The 23,678-nt window shown below is 38.6% G+C and overlaps 1 protein-coding gene across 5 annotated transcripts in view; it reads left to right on the top strand.

The window, feature by feature from the left end:
* KLF8 (KLF transcription factor 8) overlaps window positions 1-23,678 on the top strand; it is a 261,686-nt gene that overhangs the window by 107,664 nt on the left and 130,344 nt on the right. Inside the window, exon 1 of one of the 5 annotated variants that reach the window (XM_081042623.1) lies at window positions 19,265-19,339. The exons of 3 other annotated variants lie outside the window; for them this stretch is intronic. The gene's annotated coding sequence lies outside the window, so the exon portion shown is untranslated. Of the gene's footprint in view, window positions 1-19,264; window positions 19,340-23,678 lie in introns of those variants that run through there. One more of the 5 variants, XM_081042622.1, reaches the window with a different exon arrangement.

The following is a 23,678-nucleotide window of genomic DNA, read 5'->3' as shown; positions in this document are numbered from 1 at the left end:
AAGAATTTTAGGATTATTTATATCCATTTCTATGAAAAACTGCCTTTGGGATCTTGATAGGAATTGTATTGAATCCATAGATGGCTTTGTGTTGCACGAACATTTTAACAATATTAATTCTTCTGCTCAATGAACATGGAATATGTATTCATTTATTTGTATCTGCTTCAATTTCTTTAATCAATATCTCATAGATTTCAGTGTACGAATATTTCACCTTCTTGGTTAAATTTATTCCTAAGTGTTTTATTGTTTTTGATGCTATTGTAAATAAAAATATTTTACCTTTCTATTTTTCAGAGAGTTCATTGATAATGTATAGAAACACAACTAATTTTTATATGTTGATTTTGTATCCTACAACTCTACTGAATTTGCTTATTAATTCTAACAATTTTTTTGGTGGAATCTTTAGGTTTTTCTATATATAAGCTCATGTCACTTGCAAACAGAGACAATTTTACTGTTTTGTTTTGTTTTGTTTTGTTTTTTTAGATTTGGCTGCCTTTTATTTCTTTCTCTTGCTTAATTGCTCTGGCTAAGACTTCCAGTACTACTATGTTTCCCCATCTTATTTTAGTATAATATAAGACCGTGTCTTACATAATATATTAATTTTTGCTTATATTAATTTTTGCTCCAAAAGATGCTTTAGAGCTGATTGTCCGGCTAGGTCTTATTTTCGGGGAAACAGGGTATGTTGAATATGAGTGATGAGAATAGGCACTTTTGTCTTGTTGCTGATCCTAGAGGAAAAGCTTTCCACCTGCCACCATTGAGTATAATGTTAACTGTGGGCTTGTCATATATAGTCTTTATTGTTTTGAAATAACCCTTCTACACCTAATTGGTTATGAGTTTTTATCATGAAAATATGTTCAATTTTGTCAATTGCTTTTTCTTCATCTGTTGAAATGATCATGTGAATTTATCCTTTATCCTTCTAATGCAGTGTATCACATGTGTTGATTTGCACATGTTGAACAATTTTTGCACCCATTGATGAATCCTATTTGATCGTGATGTATGCTCTTTTAAATATGCTGTTGAATTAGGTTTGGTAATATTTTGTTGAGAATTCTTGCATCTATATTTATCAGGGGCATTGGCCTATAGTTTTCTTTCCTTGTAGTGTCTTTATCTGCCTTTCAAATCAGGGTAATGCTGGCCTCCCAAAATGAGTTTGAGAGGGTTTCTTCCTCCTCAATTTTATGGAAGAGTAGAGAAAGTTTGGCATTAATTCTTCTTTAAATATTTGGTAAAATTCACCTGTGAAACCATCTGGTTCTGGACTTTCCTTTTTTGGGAGGTTTTTAGATTAGTGTTTCAATTTCCTTACGTGTTATTTGTGTGTTCATATTTTCTATTTCTTCGTGATCGAGACTTAGTAAACTGTATGTTTCTAGGAACCTCTCCACTTCTAGGTTGTCCAGTTTGTTGGTGTATCATTTTTCATAGTAGTCTCTTAAGATCCTTTGTATTTCTGTAGTATCAGTTGTAATGTCTCCTTTTTAACTTTTAAATTTTTTTCATTAGTGTAGCTAAAGATTTGTCAATTTTGTTTACATTATCAAAGAACCAATTCTTAGTTTTCTTAATCTTCTCTATTGTGTTCTTATTCTCCATTTCCTTTATATTTGCTCTAATGTTTATTATGTATTTTTTACTGCTTTGGGCCTGCTTTGTTTTTCTTTTTATAGTTCCTTGAGGAACGATGTTAGGTTGTTTATTTGATATTTTTCTTCTTTTTTAGTATATGTGTTTATGGCTGTAAACCTTCCTCTTAAAACTGCCTTTGCTGTATTTTATGAGTTTTGGTATGTTGTGTTTCCATTTTCATTTGTCTCAAGATTTTTTTGTTTTTATTTTGCTTTTGATTTATGCTTTGATCCATTGGTTGTTCAGGAGTGTGTTGTTTAATTTCTACATGTTTATGAATTTTCTAGTTTCCTCCTATTGTTTATTTCTATCATTAAGTGTTTTTTTTTAAGAAGAGATTATTTCTCTAGACTATGGTATCTTTCTGTCTGAAACACTGCCAATAGTCGGGCCTTACATAACTAACTACCTTTTCCCTTTCAAGATCTTCATTTCCCCAATTGTAAAACTGGACAAAATATACTATAAGTGGGATGGTTCAAATCCAGTTTATGGGCAATGGTGTAGAGTAGAAGCACATTATGATGTTGGAGTATGATAGACTCTCTGGCCTTGCACACAATATTTAAGCTCTCTGAACCTCAGCTCTATCATATGAAAAAAAGGCAAAAATAATTTGTGCGTTCTAGTGTTTGGAGAAAGATGAGATGAGAGCATGCATACAAAGTTCCCACAGTGCCTGGTATTTGTTTTCTATTCAATAAATTGTAGTGATTTTTATATTTTTGACAGATTTTGGTTTTGTAGTTTTGTAATGAATGATACCTCAGAAAACACCAAAGTCAGGTAGATTTAAAATGGCTTTGGGAAACACATGAAAGCTGCTCATCTTCATCTATTCATCTTAACTTGTCCCATTCTTAACCTAGCTTAAGCACAACTCAAAGTTCCCATAATTGTCACCAGCCTGCTCTCCCAGCTGCTCCTTTTTAGTAAATTGCAACTTCTTTCAGTTGATTAGGCAAAAATATTAGAGTCAGCATTATATTCCATATGTAATAAGTACATTAGCAAATGCTGTTAACTTTAACCTTATAAAACAGAATATCCTAAATCTAAGCACTTCTCACCACCTCCAACATACCATCCCTGGTCTGAGGTAATAGCCTCTTAACTAGTTCCTTCTATTCTATCGTTGCCCCTAAAAATGTATTCCTAATACATCACCTGGAGTGATACTATTATAACCTAAGTTAGATCAGGTCAGTACTCTGACAAAAGCTCTCCAATGGCGTTCCATCTCACTCAAACTGAAAGCCCAAGTCCTTACCTTGGCATGTAAGAAACTTCATGATTTTGCTCCTGTTCTTTCTCTGACTCCATCTCCTACCCCCTTTTCCCATTTACTCACTCTGATCATGCTACAGGAACTTTGAACTTGGTATTCCTTCTGCTTGGAATCGTTTTCATTGCAATATCCAAATGTCTTATGTTTTCTTTCTTTCAGGACTCTGTTTAAATATTACCTCCCTAGAGAGGCCCATGTAAAATAGTAACACTCTCTCTAGCACTCCTCATCCCTACTACCCTGTCTTATTTTCTCTGACATACGAGGTCATACAATGAAGTTTACAAACTCATCCTAGAAAAAGTGCTACATACCTCATCGCTGAATAGCACTATGCTCATCTTCAAATTACTCCTCTTGGAAAGCTATGCACTGACACCAGTGCCTAGTCCACCCTTCAAAGCAATTTCGGAATTCTTTTCCTGGAACAGCCATCAGAGTTGTTGTTGTATTACCCTGGCTGTCCTGAATGTCATTAGAATGTCTTCCTTTCAATATTTCCTTTATCTTCGGGTAAAGAAAGAAGTCATTGGCAGCCAGATCAGGTGAGTAGGGATGGTGTTCCAATACAGTTGTTTGTTTATTGGCTAAAAACTCCCTCACAGACAGTGCCCTGGGGGCTGGTGCATTGTCGTGATGCAAGAGCCATGAATTGTTGGTGAAAAGTTCAGGTTGTCTAACTTTTTCATGCAGCCTTTTCAGCACTTCCAAGTATTAAACTTGGTTAACTGTTTGTCCAGTTGATACAAATTCATAATGAATAATTCCTCTGATATCAGAAGAGGATAGCAACATCGTTGCAACAAGTTCACAGACTTAATTGTCAGACCTTGTATTCTGTATTATTTATTGTTCATTTCCCCTGACTAAAATTTAATCTCCATAAGAGACTTTTTTTTTCACTATACCCCTGTGCTGAACAAATGAGTGAACAATTTACTGAGTACCTACTATGCTAAAGACACTATGTACAACCAGGGCTACAGGTAATACATGAGCTCTAGCTTTGAGGAGTTCAAAAACTAAGGTAAGATGAAGGCCCTCAAAGAAATAATATAAATACACAATTCCTATTATAATGCTAAATGCTATAATAAACATCTTTAGCAGGTGCTGGGGTAGTTTAGAGGATGGAGCATAACTGCATGAAAGATGACAAGAAAGTCTTCATCAGGAAGACTACAATTTGAGCTGAATCTTAAAGGATGGATATTCTCCAAACAAATGAGGCGCTAAGGGTTGTGGTGAGAGCGGTGCATTGAGAAGTCATTTCAGATGGAGAGAAGAGCAAATAAAATGACATGGAAATATAAAATAAAACAGCAGCAGCCGTACATAAAGAGAAAGATTTAAATATAGATTTGAGAAACACTTCAGGCTAGGGTATTGAGTGCACATGGTGGGGGAGGGGGATTGTTGCTAATTTTTCTCAAGGGACTTATCTTTCCTCAGCCCAATCAAAGGTTAAAGGGAATAAGAAGAGCATGCGACATGTGTAGTTTCACTCACTGGGGTGGAGCTCTGATAGACTGGAGGAGCGACTGATGTTTTGAGTTATTAGAATTCTGTCCTCCAGGCCCAGATTATGTTCCTCAGGTCAGCATATCTTCTACTTCAGGTAAGGAACAAAACAAAAGAAAACATGTTATTAGAGTTAAACCTTAGTACAACTCACCAGATTTGGATAAAATGGTCAAGATGTCCTTTCTCCAGGGCTTTGACAAGTAAATATATTACTTAATTACTCCAGAGTACCTTTGCTTGTCCACAAGAGGCCACTTGTCACCCTAATCCCAACCGCAACAGATGAAAGATGAAAATGCAAATGTATTTCCATATTTGACATAATATAAAGAGCTTTCTCTTTAAATCAATGCCTTAGCATTTATTTGTTTGCCACTTTTGAGGACTTTGTACCCATCTAAGAGCCAAACTGATACCCTCTGGTAATGTACCAAATGGGATAAAAATTAGTTATTTGTCTGTGTATTTAGTCTTGGGTGTGAAGGTTTTATTACACTGATAAATCGGATTGATCAGACATACAAAGCAAAACAACCCAAAACCCAAAACCACGGTGCAGTTGGTGTGGAAATAAATACAGCTAATGAGAGAATTGGATTTAGTGTCATATTGTAAGGTGTTGTGAACTTCTCAAATACTCTTCATTGAACAGATGTGAATTCAATGACAGCTATGTGCAAGGCAGTGTAATGAGGGAAAAGAGAAGTAAAATACACGTTGCACACTTTTAAAAAAAAATCTTATGGGACGAAGGAAAGGCTGGACTAGACAACGTTAAACAGGCAAGGAAGATTATCCAAGGCTACTGCAAAAGGGCCCATCTTAAGAGGCACAAGATTCAACATATCCAGAAGCCAACTCTGGACCAAACCAGAGTACTACCGGGTTTGACCTACAAGTCACACACCCAGAGGGAATTCTCTGAAGGCACAAGAGCCCATAGAGGCCAAACCTCATTTAACTGGCCAACCCTCACCCAGCAGAACACCCTGCGGTGGGCAGAGCCAAGTCTCACAACTAGACAGCCTAGGAGTTAAACCCACCTACTCACAAGCAAAAAGCAATTAAAGTTCTTCTTGAACAGGACAATATACTAAACACACGAGCCACCTTTGGAGCACATGCAGAGGAGAAGAACGAAGAGGTCCAAGTCGAATATAAAGGACACATACTACGTAAGATAACCCAGTAAGAACTAAGAGCTCTAGGGGATCTTCCTAATACATCAAAGCAAACACAGAGAGCCAGTCAGAATGGGGAGACAAAGAAACATGTCCCAAATAAAAGAACAGAAGAAACCTCCACAACTAGAACCAAATGAAGCAAAGGTAACCAACCTTTCAGAGACAGAGTTCAGAACACCGATGATAATGTTTAAGGAGCTTAGAGAAGACATAAAGAAGGATATAGAAATCATAAAGAACAACCAGTTAGAACTAAAGAAGGATGTAGAAATCTTAACGAACAACCAGCTAGAACTAAAGAACACAATTACCGAAATTAAGAACTCACTTGAAGGAATGACCAGTAGGTTAGATGAAGCAGAGGATCGAATCAGCGACTTAGAAGACAAGTTAGCAGAGATCACCCAAACTGAACAACAGAAAGACAAAAGAATAAAAAACAATGAAGATGGGTTAAGAGACCTCTGAGATAACATCAAGTGCAACAACATGCGCATCATAGGAATACCAGAAGGCGAAGAGAGGAAGCAAGGGATTGAGAACATATTTGAGGTAATAATGTCCGAAAACTTCCCTAACCTGATGAAGGAAACCAACATACAAGCCCAGGAAGTGCAGAGAGTTCCAACCAGGATAAACCCAAACAGGCCCACACCAAGACACATTATAGTTAAAATGGCAAAGCTTAAAAACAAAGAGAGAATCTTAAAAGCAGCAAGAGAAAGACAGAGGGTTACATACAAGGGTACTCCCATAAGACTATCAAATGACTTTTCTACAGAAGCATTGAAGGCCAGGAGGGAGTGGCAAGAGATACTCAAAGTAATGGAACACAAAGGCCTACAACCTAGATTGCTTTATCCAGCAAGGCTATCATTTAAAGTTGATGGAGAGATAAAGAGATTCCCAGAAAAGAACAAACTGAAGGAATTTATTACTACCAAGCCAGCATTGCAAGAAATACTAAAAGGACTTCTGTAAATAGAAGAAAGATGAAAACAATCTACTACAAATATAAAAATGGCAGTAACTATGTACCTATCTATAATCACTTAAAATGTAAACAAATTAAATGCTCCAATCAAGAGACATAGGGTGGTTGAATGGATAAGGAAGCAAGACCCTTGTATATGCTGTATACAAGAGACTCATATCAGATCAAAAGACACACACAGGCTGAAAGTGAAAGGTTGGAGTAAGATATTTCATACAAATGGAAATGAGAAAAAAGCTGGAGTTGCAATACTTATATCTGACAAAATAGACTTTAAAATGAAGAAAACATTAAAAGACAAAGATGGGCACTATATAATAATAAAGGGATCAATCCGACAAGAGGACATAACCCTAGTAAACATCTATGAACCTAACATAGGAGCACCTAAATATATAAAACAGGTTCTGATGGACATAAAGACAGAGATCAACAGCAACACTATCATAGTAGGGGACTTCAACACACCTCTGAGAACAAGGGACACGTCCTCCAGACAGAAAATCAATATGGAAACAACAGCCTTAAATGATACTTTCGAGCAGTTGGATTTAATTGATATTTTCAGAGCACTTCACCCCAATGCTGCAGAATACCCGTTCTTCTCAAGTGCACATGGAACATTTTCCAAGATAGATCATATGTTAGGCCACAAAACAAGCCTTGATAAATTTAAGAAAATGGAAATCATACCAATTGTCTTCTCTGACCACAGTGCTATGAAATTAGAAATGAACTACAGGGAAAAAAAGCCAGGAAGACACACCGATTCATGGAAGCTGAATAACATGTTACTAAATAATGAATGGGTCAAGCAGCAGATCAAAGAAGAAATCAAAAGATATCTCGAGACAAATGAGAATGAGAACACGGCGACACAAAATCTATGGGATGCTGCGAAAGCAGTCCTATGAGGGAAGTTCATAGCACTGCAGGCCTACTTAAAGAAACAAGAAACATCACTAATTGACAGTTTATCTTCACACTTAAGGGATCTGGAAAAAGAACAGCAAAATAAGCCCAAAGGGAGCACAAGGAAGGAGATAATAAGGATCAGAGCAGAAATAAATGAAATAGAAACCAGAAAAACAATACAAAAGATCAATGAATCCAAGAGTTAGTTCTTCGAGAAGATAAACAAAATTGACAAACCTCTAGCCAGACTCATTAAAAAAAAGGACAGAGAGGACCCAAATTAATAAAATCAGAAATGAAAGAGGAGAAGTGACAACAGACACCACAGAAATACAAAAAATTTTAAGAAATTACTATGAGCAACTATATGCCAACAAATTTGACAATCTGGAATAAATGGACAATTTTCTAGAGGCGCACAACCTTCCAAGGCTAACTCAAGAAGAAACAGAAAGCCTGAACAGTCTTATTACCACCAGGGAAATTGAATCAGTAATCAGTAATCTCCCAACAAACGAGAGCCCTGGACTAGATGGCTTTACAGGTGAATTTTACAAAACGTTCAAAAAAGAATTATCACCTATTCTCCTCAAGCTCTTCCAAAAAATCCAGAAGGAAGGAAGACTCCTAAACACTTTTTACGAAGCCACTATCACCCTGATCCCAAAAGCAGAAAAAGACACCACAAAAAAAGAAAACTACAGGCCGATATCTCTAATGAATATAGATGCAAATATTCTCAACAAAATATTAGCGAACAGAATTCAGCAACACATTAAAAAGATCATACACCAGGATCAAGTGGGATTCATCCCTGGTATGCAGGGGTGGTTCAACATCTCCAAATCAATTAATGTGATACACCACATTAACAAAATGAAAAATAAAAATCACATGATCATATCAATAAATGCAGAAAAAGCATTTCATAAAATACAGCCACCTTTTATGATAAAAACCCTTAAGAAAGTGGGGATAGAGGAATCATATCTTAACATAATGAAGGCCATATATGACAAACCCACAGCTAACATCATACTCAATGGGGAATAGCTAAAACCATTCCCACTAAGATCAGGAAGAAGACAAGGTTTCCCACTTTCTCCACTTCTATTCAACATAGTGCTGGAAGTTCTAGCCACAGCAATCAGACAAGAGAAAGAAATAAAAGGCATCCAAATTGGTAAGGAGGAAGTAAAATTATCATTATATGCAGATGATATGATTCTATACATAGAGAACCCTAAAGACTCCACCAAGAAACTATTAGAACTGATAGATGAATTTTGTAAAGTAGCAGGATATAGAATCAATATTCGGAAATCAGTTGCATTTGTATATACCAATGATAAAATAGCAGAAGGAGAAATTAAAAAAACAATTCCATTTACAATTGCTCCAAAGACTATAAAATATCTGGGGATAAATCTAACCAAAGATGTAAAAGATCTGTATTCAGAAAATTATATGACACTGAAGAAAGAAATGAAAGAAGACATAAATAGATGGAAACACATTCCATGTTCATGGATAGGAAGAATTAATATAGTTAAAATGTCCATACTGCCTAAGGCAATATACATATTCAACGCAATTCCTATCAAACTACCAACGACGTTTTTCACAGAAATAGAACATGTAATCCTAAAATTTATATGGGAGCATAAAAGATCCCGATAGCCTCAGCAATCTTGAAAAATAAGAACAAAGTGGGAGGTATAACGATACCTGACTTCAAACTATCCTACAAGTCTACAGTAATCAAAACAGCATGGTACTGGCATAAAAATAGACAAATAGATCAATGGAACAGAATAGAGAGTCCAGAAATAAATCCATGTCTATATGCCCATGTAATTTACGACAATGGAAGCAAGAATGTACGATGGGGTAAAGACAGTCTGTTCCATAAGTGGTGTTGGGAAACCTGGACAGACACATGCAAAAAAATGAAGCTGGACCACCTCCTTACACCATATACAAAAATAAATTCAAAATGGCTTAAAGACTTAAATGTAAGATCTGAAACTATAAAATATCTAGAAGAAAATATAGGAAGAAACTTCATGGACATTACCCGGAGTAAGATTTTCACTGATATATCTCCTCACACGAGGGAAGTAAGAGAAAAAATAAACACGTGGGATTACATCAAACTAAAAAGTTTTTTCACAGCAAAGGAAACCATCAATAAAACAAAAAGGGATCCTACTGAATGGGATAAGATATTTTCCAATTATATATCTGATAAGGGATTAATATCACAAATCTATAAAAAACTTACTCAACTCAACTCCACAAAAACAAACAACCCAATTAAAAGATGGGCAGAGGACTTGAGGAGACATTTTTCTAAAAAGGACATACAGAAGGCAAGAAGACATATGAAGAAATGCTCAACCTCACTAATCATCAGAGAAATGCAAATAAAAACCACAATGAGATACCACCTCACCCCAGTCAAAATGGCTATCATCAATAAATCAACAAACAACAAATGCTGGCGCGGATGTGGGGAAAAGGGAATGCTAGTGCACTGTTGGTGGGATTGCAGATTAGTGCAGCCACTATGGAAAACAGTATGGAGGTATTTCAGGAATCTGAAAATGGAACTACCCTATGAGCCAGTAATTCCACTCCTAGGAATCTACCCGTAGAAATCCAAAACTTTAATTCAAAAATCATTGTGCACTCCTATGTTTATTGCAGCACTTTTCACAATAGCCAAGATATGGAAACAACCGAAATTCCCATCGGTAGATGACTGGATTAAGAAGCTGTGGTACATTTATACAATGGAGTATTACACAGCCACAAAGAAGAAAGAAATCTTTATCATTTGCAACAACGTGATGGATCTAGAGAACATTATGTTAAGTGAAATAAGTCAGAAAGAGAAAGACAAGTACCATATGATCTCACTTATATGTGGAATCTAAAGAAAAGAATAAGTGAATGAACTAATCAGAAACAGTTTTGGGGACAAAAAGGAAAAAACCGAGAGTTGTTAGATGGGCGGTGGGGAGGGGGTGTGGGTGGGGATAAGGGGGAAAGGTGAAGGGATTAGGAAGCAGCTGTTTACCACAAGATGGCCTCAGGGTTTTTGAAAATTAATTTGGTGAACGTATTCAATAATGTTGTAAAGATTTGTTGGGTATCCGATGGACATGTGTCCTATTTGGGAGACCACCTCAGAGATACCGTGGATGCCTGATCATGGCACTGTACACCAGAAGCTAAACAATAATGAATGCCAACTATAATTTTATATATATAATGTGATGGCTCGGTGCGAGGTCGGAGGGATAGTGGATGGGGGGAGGGGGGTTCACAGTGTGAGGGATATAAATGATGAACGTCTAAGTAAAAAAATAAATAAAAAACAAAATTAAATAAAAAACCAAAAAAAATAAAAAAATAAAAAAAATCTTATGCAAGATTATATTTGGGGTAGTTTAAAAGGGGTTCCAGTGGTAAAGTTGGGCAGTGAACGTGATTTATTTTTCTATGTTTCCTAAGTCTAATTAGTTGTGAAATCAAAATGTGTCTTTTCTAAATCTCTATTATATCCATGTTTTCCTAGTTCTCAAGGTCTTCATGCTTGAACCAATGCAGTTGTCTCATAAATAGTTTCTGTGCCTCCAGTTTGACCTGATTCCACATATGCCTGAAGGGTTTCAAGTAATGTCATTTCCTTGTGTTACTTCCATGTTTCCTCCTGCTTATTATCATTAACCTGTGTCTGACTTCCATAAAAAGATCATTCCAATGGGAACTCTCCCTCTGTTCTGTCTGCTTTCTTCCCTCTCCCAGGAACAGAGTCTGCTCCTTTCTGTTCACACAACTTGCTTTAGCTAGAAACTTCACAATAATCCGACAACAGTAGTTCAGATCCATGGTGGAGAGGGATACAAGGAGATAGAGATAATGAAATAAGGGATGAGGTAGTAGAGTAGAATACAGAATTGTAGACACATGTAGGATGTGTATCAACATCCAGCCTTCTAGGGTTAGATTGCTCAGGTTTGACTTTTAGCCTACTTTCAGGCTCTGTGAACTTGGGAAAATTACCTATCTTCCCTGTGCCTCAATTACCTAGCATGTAAAAGAAAATAATATGTGCCTATCTCAGAGATTTGTTATATTAAATGAGGTAACATAGGTAAAAATGCTTAGAACATGTCCTGGCTCATAGAAATACTCAACAAGTGATGATGATGATGATGATGACGACGACGACGATAACGTGGACATGTTCTTCTATCTTTGGATACTTGTAAGCAGATTTCTAGACATTACATTTCTGGGTAAGAGGGTATTCACGTTTTAAAATTTAGTAAAAATACTGTACCAATTTACATAGTCACCAACTATGCATGAATTTGTCTGATTCTTCACACTCTTGCCAATACAGAATACTATCAATTTTGTAAAAATCAGCAATCTGAGAGGCTGAAATCCTCTTATTATTGTTTAATTTGCATTTGTTTGACAATTAATTATGATTAACCTTCAGGCCATCTATACTTTACTGTGAATTGCCTATTTGCATTATTTGCCCACTTTTTGTGAAGGCGGAGAGTTCATTAAATTGTATTAGGTATAAGAATTTAACTGTTATTTCCAAACAATTAGCCAGTTGACTCAGTGCCATTTATTAAATAATTTGTCTTTTTCCAGTGAATGTTTTTTAATTATTTGTGCCTTCTTTTTTTTAAAAAAAATATATTGGGGAATATTGGGGAACAGTGTGTTTCTTCAGGGCCCATCAGCTCCAAGTCATTATCCCTCAATCTAGCTCTGGAGGTGCAGCTCAGCTCCAAGTCCAGTTGCAATTTTCAATCTTTAGTTGCATGGGGCAAAGCAACTAATTTGCTTTATACCAATGATATAAAGCAAACGTGGGAATTGAACCAGCAACCTTGTTGTTGATAGTCCATGCTCTGACCAACTGAGCCATTTGGCCACCCCGCTGGAAGCTCAGCTGCAGCTCATTGTCTTCAATCTAGTTGTTGAGGGCGCAGCTCACTGGCCCACGTGGGAATTGAACCAGGAACCCTATTGTTCAGAGCTCACGCTCTAACCAACTGAGCCATCAGGCCGCCCCACTTTTTCTAATGAATTTTAAATGCCACCGCATGTATCAAATACTAAACCCTCATATATAAATGTGTCGATTTTTAACCCTAATATTTCTGTTTATTTAATTATATGCCACTATCACATTGTTCTAACTTCTGTAACTTTATGGTATCGTTTTTGACATCTGGTAAAATAAGACTGTTAAACATTTTTTGGAATTATATTAATTGTATACCTTAACTGGGGGGGGGACATAAATGCCTATTTAGTATAGTTTGAGGACAGTATCAAGCTCAAATGTTGCTTAATAAATATTATGTTGTGATGCCTTCACTACTACCTGGTAATGGTGAAAGTGACCAAAGGTCTCATCTGAAATTCTTCTCTCATACTGCACATGTAAGCAAAAATTCCATGCCAAGTCTTCACCTCTCAAGAATCCTATAATTTCAGCTAAGATGTAATGCTTATTTTGCCTTGAACATCTTATGGAACTCAACACTTCTGTGCTTTTGTCACATGCTATTTCTATGTGGACTATCCCTCCTCTTTTTTCCAGCAAACTTGTATTTATTCTTTAAAGCTGACTCCATTTTATCCTTTCTCTGTTATGCCTTCTCTAATAGGCACATAACTTTTGATGCAGCCTATAAAATAAACCATTAAACTATCTTTTTGTTTGTTATTTTTAACTATAGGCTTTTCTCCCCCACCACTCCACTTAAAATGTTCTTGTCAAGTTCACCAATGACCACCAAGTTACCAAATCCAATAGTAAATTCTCAGTTTTCATATTACTCAAATTACCTGCAAGAAATGATAGCTTTAGTCACTCCTCCTGCTGGAAAAACTTTTTTCATATGTCTTCTGTGTTTCTATGTTCTCTCGGTTTTCCTCCTAGCTCTCTGGTCTGTCATTTTAGTCTCCTTTCCTGAATCTTATCTCTCCCACCTCTAAACTTTGGAGTTTTACTGGGCTCAGTCTTTAGAGCTCTTCTCTCTATACACTGTCTTTTGAGATGCTGTCATCCAGTTCCGTGACTTCACATACCATCTGTATGCCAGTGATTCCTAATTCTAACCATCTACTTGATATCTTGTATGTCTGTTAGACATCTCAAACTTAATATATCCAAAACTTAACTCTTGTTTTCCTCCCCTCATCACCAAACCTGCTATACCTGCAGTCCTATATATTTCAGGTAATGACAATTCCATCCTTTCATTTGCAGAGACCCAAAACCTTGAAGTAAACTCCTGGAAGTCTCGAAAACTCTACATCCTGTCCACAGTAGATCATATCATTTCTGCCTGCAGATTCTAATTTTCTCAACACCTCTCACTGCTTCCTTGATCTAAGCCATCATCATCTTTCACCTGGATTCATGCAATAAATGACTTAGTGGTCTTTTCGCTTGCCCCTGGTCTAAAGCGATCCTTTTAAAACATGGTTATCACTCCTCTCCTCAAAACCCTCCAGTGGTTTTCCATCTTAGGCAGGGTAAAAATCAAAATTTTTACCATGGCTCCTAAGACCTTGTGCACGCTGGCCCTCTGCAACCTTTCTGATCTCATCTGTTGCCACTCTTCTCTTTGCTATTTGCACTTCAGCCACATCAGCCTCCTCACTGTTCCTAGAATGTGCCAGACATGCTGTCACTTCAGGGACCTTAAACGGACTGTTCTCTTGCTTAAAACATTTGCTCCAGATCTTGCTATGTCTTATTCCATTATTTCCCTCAGGTACCTGCTCAAATGTGACTTTTCTAAAAAGGCCTTTTATTAAAGTAGCAACACTTGTCTACTCACTCTCTTTTAATTTGCTTGCACTTAGCACTGTCCAACCTGATATATCTGTTTGTGTTTATTATCTTTCTCCTTAACTTGAATGTAAATAACACAAGGGCATGGATTGATCCTTCTTATTCACTGATGTATCACACAGTGTCAGAATAATGTTTGGCACATATTAAATAAAGAGCTGATGGATATATAAATGAATGAATAAGTTAGTGAATAGTGTGCATGAGATGCCGTAATTTCATCCCACTACTCTGTCATATTCTTGAGCTTAATTCCATTACTAGGTTTCACCTCATCCCTTATCAATCTTTACTTCATCACATTCTTGACCCAAGGGGTAAGTCCCAGTGATGGAATGAGAGTAATGGATGTGTGTTATATACATCATTTGAAAATAAACCAGGAAGAAATAAATTTTGAGAGATTCTTTTAGGACTTCTGGACAAGAGGGCAGAGTAGGCAAACTCTGTGATTGCCTTCTCCTATGATCACATCAAAATTACAGTTGAATTGTAGAACAAACATTACTGAGAACCACTGGAAAAACAGCTGAACAGAATTCTTATAAGTAAGGATATGCAGAAGAAGCTGCAGCCATGTGGAGACTGTTAGTAAGGACAGAGATGCTGAATGGGCAGATCACACACCCACCATGTGGTGATTAAGAATCAAGAGGGATCCTAGCCCCAAACCAGGCTGCCCAGCTAGGGATACCAGTAATAGGAAGAGGAGTGCCAAAAACATCTGGTTGTGAAAATCAGAGGGGATTGCATCTCAGAAAGGCAAAGGGCCGCTGGAGACTGAGATGAGCTGCTCTTAAAGGTCCAGCATACAAACTTACTCACAAACTCACTTGCTATAAGCTCCAGTGCAGGGGCAGCAGCTCAAAAGTGCCAGGGATATACAAGGAGAAACTAAATTGACTAACTTCAGAGTGAGGGCTGAAGGGGCAGAGGTCAGGGCAACTCTGGGATGGAAGCACTGGCAGATTCCATTGTTCCTTTGTGGAGCACTCCTCTCACCCAGTAGGTGGGCACCAAATGTTCTCTCCATTATCCTGGCTAACCTTGCTCTATATTTCTCCAGCGGTCAGTCCCAGAACTAATAGGTAGAAATCTCAACGAGGCATATTTCAGTTCAACTTAATAATAGCAAAAATTCATATACTGCTTACTCTGTGCCCTGTACTGTTCTAACCATGTTGCATGTATATGTATTAAGTTACATAATCCTCTCAATATCCTATGAGTAGGTAGTATTATTAATACTATTTTATAAATGAGGACACGGAGGCCCAGATACATTAAATAACTTATCCAAGATAACCCAGCTAGTAAGTGGTAAAGCTAATATTCACACCCAGATGTTGTGGCTCTAAATTATTCCATTCTATATAGTCAATAATGTTGCAACAACTATGAGTAGTTCCAGGTGGATACTAGAATAATCTGGGGCATCACTGCATAAATTATATAAATATCTAACCACTATGCTATATACCTGAAACCAGTATAAAATAATATTGAATGTCAACTGTAACTGAAAAACATAAATTTAAAAATTATTCCATTTCACAAACTTTTATTGGGTACTCATCATGTGACGAGTACTGTGCTCAGAGCCAAAAGTGTAAAAATGATTGAACTACTGATGATTGAACTCCTGACTTCAAGGAACTGACAGTCAAATGGATGAGACTGCTATGAAAAGATAGGTGTACTATAATGCAGTGAGCCCTATGAGAAAAATATGTCAGAGTGCTGTAAGGGCTGAAAGAGGGCCCCCTAGCCCAAACTGAAGGTTCAAGGAAAAATTCCTGTAGAAGTATGTTCATAAATAGTATAAGGCTTCATCTAGGCTTGGTGGAAAACTTCCATGATCTATTAGCAATTCTGCCATGGGCACTAAAGAGGAGGCAGGCTTGCTATATATTTATTGATTTGGGAGTTAAACCCTCCTCTAAACCAAGGTGTCTAATAAAGGAACTTCTGAATTGGAAGGAGAATTGGATTCAATAATTGTTTGCTAAAATTAAATTATTTATATTTCACCTTTATGATTTAGACCATATTTGAGTATCAGCTGTACCATTATTTACTTAATATGCTTTCTTAAATAACTGACTTATTTTACTAGAATTTTTTTTCATCAAAAATAGCACTACTATAAATAAAAAGCCACTTTTATTCTCCATAAATAGAATGCAACCATAAAAAATGCATACTATTAGAACCTATTTATGTATGTACCACCTAAGAATCCTTTATATCACTATTGGTATATATATAATCTCACATGTTGAAAAACATTAGATGAAATAATCTCTTTGTGTCCCTCTCACAGCAACATTCTTTGCTCAGGTGACTAACTCTTACCTCTAATGTGTGCCTGTAATGTTTTATTTTCAGCATATCTCTGTATATTATTTCTACCTGTTGTTCACATAGCTCTGATCATTTTAGTTGTGTATTCATACCAGGTAAAGAGGTGTAGTTGCTTGTATCTCCATGATGACATACTAATTAGACTCTCATCCCAAATCAAGTCATTTATCTCACTTTAGAAAGTGAATTACTATTGCTAATCTGCCTGCCTTACTCTTTTGATTCACTGCTAGCCTTACTTGAGAAGATAATGTCCTGTCATTGTGGCTTCATGGTAGGCTGCTCCAGTATTTGTTATTAACTTGAGGGTAGAGACTACCACAATACAGGGTTATTTGGGCAAACAAAGAGCAATAGAAGGAAAGAATAAAGGTGCAGTACTTCAATAGATGTGTTAAGAGAAAGATTTTAAGAAAGCACCAAAGACATACTTCCCTCCTTTCTTTTCTCCCTTTTACTGTGTTTCTCCCAAAGTAAGACCTAGCAAGACAATCAGCTCTAATGAGTCTTTTGGACCAAAAATTAATATAAGACCCGGTATTATGTTGTGTTGTATTGTATTGTATTGTGTTGTGTTGTATTGTATTGTGTTGTATTATATTATAAAGACCTGGACTTATTTTACTATAAGTAAATATTAAAGTATTTTATTATAAGTAAAATAAGACCGGATCTTATATTAATTTTTGCTCCATAAAACGCATTAGAGCTGATTGTCCGGCTAGGTCTTATTTTCAGGGAAACATGGTACTTTATGAGAGAAGTGATAAGACTCTAATGGGCAGAAGGATGAAGATAATTTCCCATTGGTTTGAGGGATAACGGGAGATGTACACAACCCTCCGTTAAGAAAGTGAGAGATACTTGTAATACAAGGATGATACGCATGACCCTGCTTTGTAAGGCCTGCAGGGCCCTGACGTCTCTCTGGATTAACACAGTGATAAATAAGTTTCTGTTCTATTCATACATTTCCTTAGACAGTCTTGTATATTTATTTGTTTAATATGAAAGTAAGAATGCAAGTCTTTTTCTTGTACACTCATTAGGATCCTTCCCTGATTCAGGAATATACATTTTAGGGACCAGTCTAATGATGTTATTTTTTCCTGCAAATGAGGCCGAGGCTCCCAGTTTTTCTGGTTTGGCTTGGTTGATGATTATGAAGCCTCTTACTTCTTCCAGTTTATGGGTGTGGTAGAATCTAGGGTCTAAACTGGTACAAAAAATCCATGCATGCCCAACCCCCTACCCCCAACACACAAGATAAAGACACACACACACACACACACACACACACACACACAGATTCCCCTAGTCAAGCTCTTTGCTCATAAAGGTAGCAGGCCGAGGCACAACTAAACTTGTGGGAGTTAGCAGTCCTGCCAGAACTTGCCTGGGATGGTGCTCTTCGAGAAGAGTTTCAAACCCTGGTCAGCTGCTCCTGGCCCATTGGCCATTCCTAAGCTGAACTTTGTCATGCCTCTGAATGTCTCAAGCAAGCAGTTTAGTTATAATTTTTATAATTTGGTTTATTCATATATACAAGGATGGGAGTTATGAGAAAAACGGAGGCATGTTTCCAATATCTATGGCCAGAAAGAGACTCAATCTTAAGCTAGGGTCTAAACTGGGTCTAGTATATTTAAGAGCTGTCATTGCTAGGAATAATAGTTATCCTTTATTGAGTGCTTTCTTTGTGCCAAACACTGTGTTTTGTAGGCTATAATCTCATAAGGGGCAGATCCTGGATGTGGAGAGCCTGAAGCTGATACAATTTTGGGGACCCTTTTTAAGAAAAACACACCGTTTGATCCCTTGGAAAGTGCCAATTCAAATGAGAGGCCCTGAAGTTCAAGCTTCATTAATTTCACTGTAAAGCCACCTCTGCATTTTATTAATCTTTTTGACAATTTCGAGAAGTAAGTACTAGCTGTATACCTTTAGAGAAGTTAAGTCACTTACCCAAAGTTGTACAGCTTATAAACTAAGTCATTGTTTTTCTCCCAGTCTCCTTCCAAGCTTTCTCCTCTCGGCTAACTCGATTTCCTTCTCCAAAATATCCTTATCCTTTTCGGACAGTAAGCTTAGCACTGACCTCTGGGATGTGTGAGGAACTTAACACTGCTTCAACATTAGCAGAGGGGCAAAAGGTCTAGAAAGAAGAATATGCCCTCTGGTAAGCTGCACAGCAAGAAGAAAGTGGGTGAGGAGGGAAATTTTGTTCCTTGAGATAAGCTATGCACTGTTTCAGCTCCACTTTTGTTGTTCCAGGAACAATTCCTTGAGAATGTAAGCTTTTCTGTTTATAAACTGCTTGACTTCCCTCCCCTCCCAAGACCAGCTCCACCCTACAGGGCCCCCCAACTCCCTTTGTTCTAAGTTCACAGAGGAAGCAATAGTCAGTTCTGCCAGAAGGAATTAAGTAAGGAGGGGAGTTGATCTTGAGTTAATCCTTTCAACAAGGTAGACTGATTGCTTAGACCATTTGAAACGGAGAAACTGAGGTAAGTCAAAGCATGGAGGATGGAAACAACCTGGCATTCTCAGGGATTTGTAATACAGGTAAGGCCCAGCAAAGTATCAGAAGTTCTGCTGCTTGAGAAGTACGCAGGATCCAAATAACAACAGGTTAGAGGATGAGTCCCAGGATTCTGTCTTGGATGTTGGCGTGCATGGTGATGTCATTCAGGTAGTTGGTGAACTACAGGAGGAAGAACAGACAGTTTGTGGCAGAGTAAGAGAAAGTGAGATGGTTAGAAGATAGGCAGAAATATAAAGCAAGTGAGCATATATGTGTTGGAAATACTGGGCTTTGAACATCAGTTTTCTTATTTTAAAAAAGGGGCTTGAAGAGTATAATAGTACCTATTTCCCAGGGTTGTTATCAGTAATAAATAAGAAATGATGAATACACTTGGCCCAGTGACTTGTCCATATGTATTAGGTACTGAATACAAGGTAGCTGTGATTATTTCTCCTGTCTCTGCTCCCTCCCTCTCTCTGTTTCTTGTCTCTTTTATCTTTCCTCCCCTTTAAAAGAATTGTGGTAGAGAAGAGGCACTGAGAAGGGACCTTGGTTGCTTGAGACTTCCTGGCCTTCTATTAAAATGAGATAGAAAGGGATTTTCAGGCAAGGGCAAAGAAATCCTGGAAATGTGACTGTTATCCTATGGATTTAGCTCTACAGGACTCTTCTCCAATCCCTGGTTCAGAGGCAGTCTCAGGACTTTGAGAATTCTATTCTTAGAGGACTGGTATCTGGGAGACTATAAAAGAGTCTTCTGTATTCACAATTCCTTCAACTCCCCCCTTTTCCCATCCATTCTTTCACCCTTGCATCTTTCCTATCTCTTGCTAGAAAATGCCCCCAGCTCCATTCTTTTTTGCTCTTAGTCTTCTCCCTGAGGAGATACTGTGACCTGGCTGTCCTAGCTGGTGTCTTACGGTTGCCATGGAGGGCTAGGAGAGTAAATATGATTCTAGTTACCAGCTTTCTGGCTTTTCCCTTTCCCCATTCTTCTCTTTGTAGACAGCCCACACCCCCACTCCTTGTATCCCTTTCACTCTCCCCTGACGAGTTAGCTTAACCCAAAAGGATAAGTGACCAAGCAATGTGCTTGGAAGCTTCTTTCAGGGAAGGAAAGAACTTAAATTGACTCGGGTTATACCTCTTGTGGCTGAAGACTGGGACAAGCCACCTCCAGGGGCAAGGTCAGAGCTCTCCGCCCAGGGCCCCGTCCCACCCCCTCCTTTCTTCCTTTCTTAGCCGCACCCTTCTCCTACCAATTTACACTCTCCTCTAGCAGCCGTCTGTCCCTTTTAAGGAACTCCACCCTCACGATAGTCACACCTCTTCTGGGTGTAGCCTGGCCAGAGACGGAGTCACCCCACTCACTCAGGTTTTCCCGAGAGCACTTTAGGTTCTGACCCGCAGGAGCCCGAGGTCCCCAGTGGGGCAGCTAGGTGTCTCCAAGAAACCACGCCCCAGAAGACCCGCGGAAGTTGTTTCCATTTTTCGCTGAAGCCCCTGCCCTGGCTGAGATGCCCCTGTGTTTCCACCAATTGTAGGCATTTGACCCTCCCTGCTTTCTTTTTAAGAAGGCGCTGGCGTGTGAGGTGGCAACGGCAGCAGTATAGGTTCCTGTCTTGGAGGAGTCCTTGTCCTCCTGAACCTTGCATTCAAGAAGTGCTTTGGGGCTTGAGTTGGTTTTCTTGGCTCCAGCCCCGGGCGTTCTCCTCAAGGGTGTGTGGAGTTTAGAGGATGGGTGGAGAGTGGGCTTGGCCGGAACTGAATTGGTGGAGGTGAAAGGGGAATGGAGGATTCTCAGCCTTGGCCACTTCGACCCAGCGAACCCACTTTATTTTTAGCCGAGGAAAAGAGCTGCATTGGCAGCAGGAAGAAGATTCTTTTTGGGAAGTCTGCTTTCCTGGCCCCCCGATTTGGGGTTGCATGCTTGAGAGTTTTGTTTCCCTTGTTTCCAGGGTGGCCCAGGTTGGTCTGAATCGACTCCCTCTACCTGGCCCTCCTCCCCATTTTCTAGCCAGGAGAAAAAGAGGAGGTGGGAGGCCAAGAAAGAGAAGGCGAGAGAGAGTTGCAGACGCGCTGTCAGGGGCGGGTGGGAGGGAAACAGCTGTCTTGCAATCAGCTGAGGAGTATGAGCCTCCTGGAGGACGGCGTGAGCTCCGGACACTGCAGGAGTCCCCAGCTAATGACGTAGGCGGTAAGTGACTTCAGGATTAGAACCCACCCAATATCAGCTCCTCAGCCTAGATTCTACTTCCCATCCCCACTTCTATTCTTTAGGTTTTAGCAGCGGGGGGGGGGGGCATGGGTGGATTGGGGAGCAAGGGTACAAACTCTATGTAGAATCAAATTAAACACGGGAAAATGACTTTGCTGAAGAGCTGAGCAAAGGGGCTGGGAAGGGGAGGGGTACTTTGGGGAGCCTCGTGGGAGAAATGGAGGGGGCCAAGAATGGATGGATTTGTCTAATTTAGTCCACCCTGGCTCTGCACTCTTATTTCTACTTAAGCAGTAAAGTTTGTCTTTGACTTAACCCAACCCAGCCAAAGTTGCAGCCAGAGAAAACAGGATTCAGAAGACCAAAGTTCCCAGATAACACTGTTAAGCAGTAGCGGGTATCTAGAGATGATTCTAAAAGGAAGGAGAAGCGGGCGTTGAGTTAAGGTTTGAGCCTAAGCTATTGGGGGCACAGAGCAGCGAGGCCCTGGAGGTAGCCGTGGGGGAGGAACTGTTTTGGGTGCCTGGCTCTTTAAGAAGGGGTTGGGCTTGGTTGGAGGAGGAAGCCTTGGCTCTTTAAGGCTTGGCCAAGACGGTTGGTTGTAGGTTCCTGGATTTTTGGAAGAATGGGCCGAATTGCTGGAGCTAATGGACTTGCAATGGTCACTTGGAAGAGCTGTCTTTTTTTTTTTTTTAACCTAAGAATTTGGGGAAAATTAAATCACAAAATAAATACAATTTATTCTTTGGAAAAATAAATTCAAGGAGATGTTCAAAGGAATGCTCCCTTATTTCCTTTGGTATTGTCTACATTGTAAAGAAAAGGGTTTATTAAGCACCTGTGTGATGTCACTGTGATAATTACTGGGTAAACAGACTAATCTCTTAAGTTTGGATTTGAAACTAATGGAAACTATGATGGTTTGGAGTAGCAGACATTACTGCTTTGAAACTCATACCACCACTTACTTGCTGCATTACCATGGGTATTGCTTTTCTTCTTTAGAGAATGTGGATTAATAATCTTATATAAAAAGATTTTGGTAGATTAAATACCATTGGGTATGTGACAGAGGCTGCCTGCCACTCCATGTATAACTTGATTTCACTTCCTTTTCCTACTCAGTTTGAGTCTCTTCTTTCTGGAACACTGCTGATAGAATTAGTGCTTTGCTGTCTATAAAACCCCTTTCAGATGGGTTGAAAGGAGACCTCAGAAGATTGAATTAGATTGCCCAAAGGCTGAAGTTAGAACAAGAGTTTTCTTTACTTCTGATTCAACATTGTTCCCACTGGACGTTAGCACCTCTGAGAGAAAGGGCCACTAGCCTACCTTTTCCCTCATTCTTTGGGCAGTTTACACAGAATGATACAACCAACAGGACGTTTGGACAACAGAAACCAGTGACTCACAAATGACCTAATCCCGTCCTTCAGAATTTTAGGGGAACCCTTATATATGAGGGTTGTTAATCTTGGGTGACTATTGGGGGACACACGAAATGGGCTGGGAACAGTGTCTTCAGGTTAGCTTGGTAGGCAGACACACAGGAAATATAGGAAAGACAGAAATATAAATTTAAAAGTAAAAGTGACACATGCAACTAGTCCATCCTCAAAACCAAACTAGATAATGGCTCTACTTTCAGAGCTCTGGGGAGCTATAGGTCCTTCTTGTTTAAGCCTCCAGGATACATTGCAAAGAAAATTGGGAGAAAATCATTAACTAGATCACCACCGCCACTCCTCTATTCCCCACCCCCTTCATTCTAGTATATGGATTTCTGAGATGAGGCCCTTGTTGGTGCAGCTAATTGAATTCCAATAATCAAGCCACCAAACCTAGTCTAGTCATCTTTCTCTAGGTTGTGTTTGCATGGTGGTGAGGTTGAACATCCACTTATCCTTTCTCATTCTGGCTGGAGCATTATTATTTGACACATTTATATATTCACCTTTGCCTTGAGTCAGTTATAGTTTATTATGTGACTTAAATTGACAAATAATGAGAAGATTGCCTTTGGATGTATAATTCATTTAGCAAATATCTATTGGCATACTGTGTGTCAGGCATTGAGAAAATTGTTTTCCTTCCATCTTAA

The sequence above is a fragment of the Rhinolophus hipposideros genome (assembly GCF_964194185.1).
Source record: "Rhinolophus hipposideros genome assembly, chromosome: X".
NCBI classification, from domain to species: domain Eukaryota; kingdom Metazoa; phylum Chordata; class Mammalia; order Chiroptera; family Rhinolophidae; genus Rhinolophus; species Rhinolophus hipposideros.
The sequence above is the reverse complement of the archived record's forward strand: the minus strand, read 5'-3'. Positions and strand labels throughout refer to the sequence as shown.